Below are 10,317 nucleotides of genomic sequence, written 5' to 3'. Positions count from 1 at the left end.
TTGCCATTCAGCATGAAAACTATGAGTAAAATACAAGGAAAATATGCTGTCTGGAAAACTGAGGGGATAGGAACCCTATATGAACAGATAGACAAGCTGCAAAATTGTCTAGAAGCATGCCAGCATAATTTACATCATCACAAGACTACACATTATAGAATAGTTCTGTGTGCCAGAGTACCTTCTTAAACATTACAATACCTTCATCAGACTCATGACTAAGACTTAAGCAAACATACTAGTTGAGTTACTCTTCACGAGTGGTGAAGCAAGACTGCAGGTGTCTCTCTGTCTCTCTCCCTCTCTATCTCCCCTCACTTCTTAATTTCTCTATTTTTCTATTCAATAATAAATAAATAAAATTATATTAAAAAAGAAAGAGGGGCCAGGCGGTAAGGCAGTGAGTTAAATGCACATGCCGCAAAGCGTAAGGACTGCCGTAAGGATCCTAGTTCAGACCCCAACTCCCCACCTGCAGGGGAATTGATTCACAAGTGTTGTAACAGGTCTGTAGGTGTCTGTCTTTCTCTCCACCTCTCTGTCTTCCCTCCTCTCTCCATTTCTCTGTCCTATCTAACAACAATAACAGCAATAACAACAATAATAACAACACCAATAAAAAAGGGCAACAAAAGGGGGGAAATAAAAAAAAGAAAGAAAGAATTTTTAGGATTGGATATAGGTAAGTGATCATAATGTTTTTAGAGAAATGGAAGAGATTGAAGAGAAATGGGGAAGAAGAAGAAGAAATAAAGCTAGAGAGAAGAGATATCATTCCCTGAAGCCCATGGTGAAGTGGATGAGCAGATGTCAAAGCATGTGCAGGTGGGTCCTGGTAGGCTGACAAATGAAGTCTGGATGAATTATTGCCCACTCATCTGAGCATATTCAGCTTAGGTACTGCTTTATATTCAGCTAATTGGGCCATGAGAAAATACAGGTGTAGTGCTACTAGAAGTTCCCTCTTCTTCCCCTCTACACAAAGCCAGACATCTGGACTCTTGGAAATTTTCCTGATGTTGAAGCCTTTCATCCTCACTGATTGTCAGATAAAGTCTAAACCTACCATATGTACAAACCAGATGGCCACCTACCCATGTGTGACCTCTGATAAACCACCCCATGTTCATATCTTCTAGAACATTTCTACAAATAATTTTTCCATTCCTTTTTATTTTTATTAGTGATTTAATAATGATTGACAAGATTGTGGTATAAGAGGGGTATAACTCCATATAATTCCCACCACCAGAGTTCCAGACCCTATCCCTTCCCTTGGAAGCTTTCATGTTCTTTATCCCTTTGGAAGTATGGACCAAAGATCTTTATGGGGTGCAGAAGGCGGGAGGTCTGGCCTCTGTAATTGCTTCTCCATTGTACATGGGCATTGACAGGTCAATCCATACCCCCAGGCTATTGCTTTCTCTAGTTGGGCAGGGCTCTGGGGAGGTGGGGTTCCAGGACACACTGGTGAGGTCTTCTGCCCAGGGAAGTCAGGTTGGCATCATGGTAGCATCTGCAACTTGGTGGCTGAAAAGCACTAAGATATAAAGCAGAACCTTTTTTCTTTTTTTCAATAATCAGGAACCTAAAAGTAAAAGTATAGAAGATGAAATTTGGGGTTTCTATATTGGAAGGAGCCAGGAAGTCTATTTTAGGCATGTTCCAAGGGGCCCATTAATTTACTAATTTTTGACTGAACCCAACAGCTAACATGCAGGTGGGCTAGGAATATTGTCTGGGAAGATAGTGTTAGACTTGAAGATAGGACTAGAAAGCTGCATAAGGACAGAGAGTAGCTCCCAAATATGGAAAAAGTATATAAATACATTAACTGTAACCCCCATCAATTTGACCTAGGGCCCATGTCTATTCATATTAAGCACAGGAGCCTATGTAACCTCTGCATCCCTGTCAGTCTGAGCTCACAGTACATGGTCACACATGGGAACATTCTAGGCTGCACTCATTTCAGAACCAGTCTTCCTCAAGTGGCAGAGTATGATGACCCAGCCTCCCTTTGGAGAGTGGGGCAATTTTTACTACCATTTTTCTACATTGAGGGCAAGGTTCTATAGAAGCCCACAAGAGGGCTTATGATGGTGTTCCTAACAGAGATGGTGAGTGGTGGTGGAGAGAGGGGTCTGGTAAAGGCCTAGGCCCATCATATTTATATGGGAATCTAAGGATTCCTAATTGAAATGAAAACAAATAAATAAACCCCCCCTTCTATAATTGACATTAAAAAAAATGCAAGCCAGGGACTCCCTCTTACAGAAAAGCCTCTTAGTACTTATCATATGCTTTTTTTTCTGAGAACATTAAAATTTTCCTTGTTCTTTAACTACTCTTGACATACAAGAGGGCTATTAAATTCATTTCAAGGTTTAATCTATCCTCTAAAGACTTCCTTGATTCTTGTTGACCACTTCTACCTTTAACTTCTTTTCTTGTTATGCAACTTGGTTCTTTTCCAAGGTAGCACTCACCTTGTCTCTCACTTCTTCCTCTTTTAGATTTCATTGTGCTAGGTGATGTAAAGTGGTGTCAGCTTGCATTTGCCTCAGTAATTCTGTAAATGGCTTCACCATGACCCTATTTGAAATCCTTCATGTCTTTCCATTGTGCATAGAGTATAACAGATTCCATAGCAAAATCTAATTTCTCTCTCAGACTTAATTTCTTATTTATTTATTTATTTATTGCTACATGGGTTATTGCTGGAATTCAGTGCCTGTATAATGAATCTGCCATTTATTTCTGGTGGCTTCACCCCCCCCATTTCCTTTATTTGATAAGACAAAGAGAAATTAAGAGGGGAGGGAGACATAGGAAGTAAAGAAGAAAGGAAGGAAGGGAGGAAGGAAGGAAAGAATGGAGGAAGGAAGCGAGGGAGGGAGCCTCCTACAGCACTGATTTACTACTTCTGAAGCTTCCCCCCTGTAGGTTGGGATCAGGGACTTAAACCCAGGTCACTAGGCATGGGAATATAGCAGACTTTCAGACTTGATTTCTTCCCTACCACTATGCCTATCATTTGTGATCTCCAGTCTATTCAAGCATCGCCTTCTGTCCCAGGGTCTTAACACTAGTTCATTCTGATGCCCATGATGTCTTTTCATTGGGGGAAAATTAAGGCTAAAAGACCAATAGAAGAGAGTTAGATAATTAAATAAGCCAATGAAAAGTGCCATTCCAGGGGAGGTAGGAACTCAGGATAAAAAGCAAAAGAAAACTCTACAGGGATCATGTTCTCTAGTGAGAGCACAAGCTCTTTCTGTGACCTGATAATGTTAATAAAGTTCCTCCTTGTTGACTTCATCATTCTTGAACCCACATCACTCTAGTGTAATTCTTTTCATTGACTAAAGTATGTGTCTATGCATGACCTATATCTCTCTTTCTTAGACTAAAGTTGACCTGATTCACAGAGTCTCCTCTAATGCTTTGCAGCAATACCTATGATGACCAGACACTGATGAGTGGTCTTAAGCCTCAGCCCAGACAGCTGAAGAACGGGGCTCCCACAACACTTTCTCTTGGTATTTACCTAGCTAAACTCTATTCATTTACAAGACTCACTCTGCATCACCCTACTGGGAGCTTTACTTAAACACACCTATCATCCAGAAGGAGCAGTGTCCCCACCTTTAGTATCTTGATAGCCCTCCCTAGCACATTTCCCCTGAACTCTGTCTTCACCCCCCCCCCCCCCCGCAGGGTTATCACTGGGGCTCAGTGCCTGAACTATGAATCCACGCTCCTATGGCCATTTATTCAATTTTTTTTTCTGGACAAGACAGAGAAGTTGAAAGGGAAGGGAAAGGTAGAGAGGGAGAGAGACAGTGAGACACCTGCAGACCTGCTTCACCACTTGTGAAGCAGCTCCCCCCCTTTCCCCCTGCCTGGCAGTTGGGGAGTCAGGGGCTAGAACTAGAATCCTTGTGCCATTCCTTGCGCTTTGTATTATGTGCGCTTAACATGCTGCACCACTGCGCAGCTCCCTGAACTCTGTCTTCTTATGAGTCTGGGAGAACCTAGGGAAACAGATTTTGCCTGTTTCTTCATAGCTGTTCCAACAGGGGAGTAGGCATTTAAATATTAGCTAGTGAATACGTAACTGCATGAAATGAATGATTGACTGTATGTAGGGAATAACATAGTAGTATCAAAAATATGTAATACAATTTTGTTAACAAAATTTTGTTAACAAAAATCTATATTTTTATAGAACATTCTATAAAATACACAAGATTCCATAGGTAATGCTTGTTCTCTTCCTCCTCCTCTTCCTGCTCCTCCTCCTCCTCCTCCTCTTCCTCTTCCTTCTCCTCCTCCTCCTCCTTCTTCTTTTATTTTTTTTTCCTAGTGGAGGATGCCTGTGTTTCACAGTGATCCTGTGAATCCATCGCCTGAGCAACCCTTCTTGTCTTCACCAGGTGGCGCTGGGACTCTAGAACCTGATTATTCCTTTTTACAATCCCTCAAGAATTGTCTGCATTTGAGGACAACTCTGTTTTGGGACCAAAATAAAACAGCTCTTACTATTCTAAGTTATTTATTTTTTTTCCTGATAAAAAACACTGTTGGCTGTAAACTATTAATCCCTCAATAAAGAAAAAATTTTTAAAAGATCAGGAAACAGTTGTACCCAAGTGTCCTTAGAAGGAGGGGGGTGGTGGGAGTTGGGTGATAGCACAGTGGCTTAAGCGAATGTGGCGCAAAGCACAACGACTAGCTTAAGGATCCCAGTTTGAGCTCCGGGCTCCCCACCTGCAGGGGAGTCGATTCACAGGCGGTGAAGCAGGTCTGTAGGTGTCTATCTTTCTCTCCCCTTCTCTGTCTTCCCTTCCTCTCTCCATTTCTCTCTGTCCTATGTAACAATGACGACATCAATAATAACAATAATAGTAATGACAACAATAAAACAACAAGGGCAACAAAAGGGAATAAATAAATAAACAAACAAGGAAGAAGGTAAAGAGATATTTGACTGTGAAGAGAGTCATAGAGGGGCTGTGTGGTGGCACACCTGGTTGAATGCATACATCACAGTCTGCAAGGACCCAGGTTCAAGCTTCAACCTGTAGGGCGGAGGCTTCATGTATGATGAAACAGTGCTGCAGGTGTCTCTCTCCCTCTCTAGCTTCTCTCTCTCAATTTCTCTCTGTCCTATCAAATCAAATCAAAATAAATAAAATGAAAAAAAAACATAGTCACTTTTCAGAACCCTCCAATATATCCATTGTGCTTAGGCCCTTATACGTGAGTATTAACTGATCTGTTTATTTGCAGGATAGTGATTAAAGCAATTTTGATGTTGGTACAGGATTGAAACTTTGTTTTAAGCAACGGTTGCAGTATATTTTTTAATTAAAATAAAAAATTCCTACTGTGGTTGATTGAACAAGTATTTACTCAGACCTCCATTGGACCAGGCTGACTCTTCACACAGGTGCCTCTGAAAGGATTTGCTATGGGGGGAAGTGGATATCTTACATATTTGTAACCTCTTAATACATTCTGAGTATTTCTCTCTATATTTTGGTCAGTTTCAGAATTATCAGCGTACCTTCTCTATTCTAGAAGTAAAAAACTCAGTGTTCTATTATCTTTTTAGCAAGGAAGCTAGCCTGTGAATCTAAGCCCACCCAGTCTGATTTACTATAGGGAGACTGCTCTAAGAGAACCCTAAGATGAACAACCAGTAACTTTTTCCATGGAGAGGGCAGCCTGACTGAGGCAACTCCAATGTATCAGGATGAAAGGTTATAGGGAAGGGGCTGAGCACAGACCCAGGCACAGAAGTGCTGGGGTTTTAGCTAGTCATCCTCCAAGGTCATTTCAATGCTATCCATAGAAGTTTAATTCCTCAGTATTCAGGATATATGTATTTCAGCAATTCCTTTCCCTCATTTTTGATACTTTTCACAGAATGCCATAACCTGATATTTTCTTTTGTTTAGGAAAATTATTTCTTTTTTCCATTGTAAATTCAGTCAGTATGACCAGAAAGGGCTAATAAGAGAAATTTTAGGCTAGCAAAATTGCTCATGTGAACCCAGCTTCTTTGCTTTGAAGGAAACTTTAATGCTGTGATTTCTTTCACTCTCTTTGTCTTTCTGTTTCTCTGTCTACTTGAGATCTCTCTCAAGTAAGGGTGGGTGTGTGGGGCGGGGGGAGAGAAAGAGAGAGCTATAATATGCTTTCGACTTATGAAATACTGCTAACACTTAAAAGTGAAATTCTGGTTAAGGGAAAAATCATCGTGTCTATATTGCCATGGCAAGCACCAATTCTAATAATGGATACTGAGATTATTTTTGATGCCTTTTATTTTATGAACCACACACTCAAGGAACCTATAAATTGTCATGAGGTAACTTGTAACAAACTTTAATGATAAGACATGGACAAAGCCACAGTGAAGGCAACAAAACTTTAACACACATTTGCCCCTACCCCTACCACACACACACACACACACACACACACACACACACACACTGCATTAGACTATAAAGCATTAAACAGCTTCAGGACAATATTCAAAGGAGATGACTGAAGAAGTCATTGGGACAGGGGCTGTGGCTGTCAATCATTAATACTTCTTTCATCTATCTCTAAGCAAAACACTTTGCAGGAACTGTGAATAAAAAAGAGACTGAAGAAGCAGTCCCTGGGCAGGCAAAATCACTTCCCTAGATAGTGCACCTGTTCTGCTACACTTGCAGCACAAGCTTGAGTCTGGGTCCCATGGCGTAGGAAGAAGCTTCCGAGCTTCTCTCTTTCCCCCTCTCTCTTTATTCGAAATAGTCACTCAGTAGCGTGAGCCCTCACACTCATACATAGTGTGTCTATACCCCAAAAAGAGATGAGCATTCATTAGGAAATTTTTCTTTTCCTTTTTTTTTTTTTTTTTTTTGCCTCCAGGGTTTTATCGCTGGGACTGGCTGCCAGCACTATGAATCCACTGCTCCTGGAAGACATTTTTTTCTCTTTTTGTTACCATTGTTCTTTATGGTAGTTGTTGTTATTGTTATTGTTGCTATTGCTGTCCTCATCGTTGGATAAGACACAGAGAAATCCAGAGAGGAAGAGAAGACAGAGAGAGGGAGAGAAAGACAGACTCCTGCAGACCTGCTTCACTGCTTGTGAAGTGATCCCCCTGCAGGTGGGGAGCCAGGGTCTTGAACTGGGATCCCTATGCTGGTCCTTGGCTTTGCACCATGTGCACTTAACCCACTGTGCTACTGCCCGAGCCCTTGTTGGGAATTTTTTTTCATTTTTATTTTATTTTATTTTATTTATTTATTCCCTTTTGTTGCCCTTGTTGTTTTATTGTTGTAGTTATTATTGTTGTCGTCGTTGTTGGATAGGACAGAGAGAAATGGAGAGAGGAGGGGAAGACAGAGAGGAGGAGAGAAAGATAGACACCTGCAGACCAGCTTCACCACCTGTGAAGTGACTCCCCTGCAGGTGGGGAGCTGGGGTTCGAACCGGGATCCTTATGCTGGTCCTTGTGCTTTGCGCCACCTGCGCTTAACCCGCTGCGCTACAGCCCGACTCCTGTTGGGAAATTTTTTAATAGAGAACATTTTAGTTTTAATAACAATTCGATCTTAGGCTACCTATTCTGAGAGCCAAAATGTAAAAGCAGGACTAGGACTATTTGTATATGTGCTTATTGAAGTCATATTTATAGAAATGAAGCATTTAAATGACCCTGAAATTCTGTAAAACAGATTAGATGCAAATTATGATTTAAATTTTGTTTAAAAAACTTATCTATATACACCTGGAGAATATTCAAATATAATAATGCTAACATGTGATAATGATTTTATGTGTAGGTTCAACTAATGATGACTTCTAACTTATATTTTTATAATTTCCATATTTTCTAAAGTTTTTAAAGTAAACATAGGTGGACTATTTTATTCAAGTAGAAATTAAAGGGACCAGGTGGTGATGCACCTGGTTAAGCACATATATTACATTGCTGAAGGGCCAGGGTTTAAGCCCCTGGTTCCCACCTGCAGGGGGAAAGCTTCATGCCTGGTGAAGTAGAGCTACAGGTGTCTCTGTTTCTCTGTGTGTCTCTCTCTCCCCTCTTAATTTCTCTTTGTCTTTATCCAATAATAATTTTTTTAAAGGAATAAAAAATTGTAAACCGGGAGGTGGCACAGTGGATAAAGCATTGGACTCTCAAGCATGAGGTCCTGAGTTCAACCCCCAGCAGCACATGTACCAGAGTGATGTCTGATTCTTTCTCTCTCTCTTATGTTTCTCATGAATAAATGAATAAATTCTTTAAAAAAAGAAAAAAGTAAGAAAAACATACAACAAGAAATTAATATCACCCGGCTCCCCACCTGCAGGGGAGTCGCTTCACAGGCGGTGAAGCAGGTCTGCAGGTGTCTATCTTTCTCTCCTCCTCTCTGTCTTCCCCTCCTCTCTCCATTTCTCTCTGTCCTATCCAACAACAACGACAACAAAAATAGTAACTACAACAATAAAACAACAAGGGCAACAAAAGGGAATAAATAAATTAAATAAATTTTAAAAAAAAGAAATTAATATCAATGCTAACTGATATATAATAATGCCAGAAGTAAGGATAAAGTGATCAAAACAAAATATAAAGTGGCACATTGTAATTCTGATTAGTACTAAAATCAATTCATCAATAAATATTAGCAAGAAATATGAAAAACTATTTTTTGTAGTTGTCACTGGATGGTGACATGAATCCAATTATTTGCTTATTTATACCTTTGTAAATAGTATTTGTGAAACTTCTATTTTATAGGAGAGAGAAAAATATATCTTATAGGAGAGAGAATGGTTAGAGCCATGTATTGTCGTACGGTGTTGAGGATCAAAGTTAAGGCCTCTGGTATACAACTTCTGTGCTTAATCATTTCTCATGCCACAATAAGCTCTTTTAGAAGATATGATTATGGGTCTGGGTGGTGACGCACCTGGTTGAGTGCACATGTTACAGTGTGCAAGTACCCAGGTTTGAACCCCTAGTCCCCACCTGCAGGGAGAAAGCTTCATGAGTGGTGAAGCAGGGCCTCAGGTGTCTCTCTTTTTCCCTCTGTATCACCCCCTTCCCTCTCAATTTCTGGCTGTTTCTATCCAATAAATAAATAAAGATAATTAAAAAAAATTTTAAAAAGAAGATATGATTATTTGCCATTAACCTTCCCAATAAAGATAAAGAAGAAGGGGTCAGGCAGTAGTGTAGTGGGTTAAGCACACATGGCACCAAGCACAAGGGCTGGCCTAAGGATCCCAGTTCGGGTCCCAGCTCCCCACCTGCAGGGGAGTTGCTTCACAGGTGGTGAAGCAGGTCTACAGGTGTCTTTCTCTCCCCCTCTCTGTCTACCCCACTTCTTTCCATTTCTCTCTGTCCTATCCAACAATGACAACATCATCAACAACAATAATAATAAATACAAAAAAGGGCAACAAACAGGGAAAGAATAAAAGATAAAGAAGATTAAATAATTGTCACATTCCACCAGTCATAGAAGTTCAATTATCAGAAATGAAGGATTTATATTCGAACAAATTCTCAACATTATTGTCCTGTTTCTGAGAAATTCAAGGAGCTTCCTGATATTTTAAACAGTTTAAATTTTACGAATTTAGTCTCTAATGGCATATTAGCACATAAACATACACATGATTGCTTAAAACCTCACTAACATAAATTCCATTAACATTAGTTTGTGTATTCACTGGTTCTTATAACTCTTTTTTTTATATTTATTTTATTTATTTATTCCCTTTGTTGCCCTTGTTATTTTATTGTTGTAGTTATTATTGTTGTTGTCATTGTTGGAGAGGACAGAGAGAAATGGAGAGAGGAGGGGAAGACAGAGAGGTATTATACTTAAAAAATCTTGCCTCATTTCAGAAAGAACCAGCTCTGTTTAGACAAATGCTAATACATCCAGGTAATTATATTATCTAGCTATATTTGTAAAATTGGACTCATACACATATATTTATAATTTGGCAAGACATGGAATATGGAATATGAAAATAAAAAAATCACTTTGGTATTTTAAGATCCCACTCTATCCAAAGGGACATGAGCCATGCATAGGTAATACTTCGGTTAATATATAATATATTGATAGGGTGCCAGACAGTGGTGCACTCAGGTTAGTGCACATGTTACCATGTGAAAGGACACTGGTTCAAGCCCTTGCTCCCCACCTGTAGGAGGGGGAAACTTCAAGAGCACTGAAGCAGGTCTGCAGCTGTCCGTCTTTCTCCCTCAATTTCTCTTTGTCCAAATAA

The sequence above is a fragment of the Erinaceus europaeus genome, unplaced genomic scaffold (genome assembly GCF_950295315.1).
Source record: "Erinaceus europaeus unplaced genomic scaffold, mEriEur2.1 scaffold_487, whole genome shotgun sequence".
Taxonomy (NCBI): domain Eukaryota; kingdom Metazoa; phylum Chordata; class Mammalia; order Eulipotyphla; family Erinaceidae; genus Erinaceus; species Erinaceus europaeus.
This window is presented reverse-complemented; position numbering follows the sequence as displayed.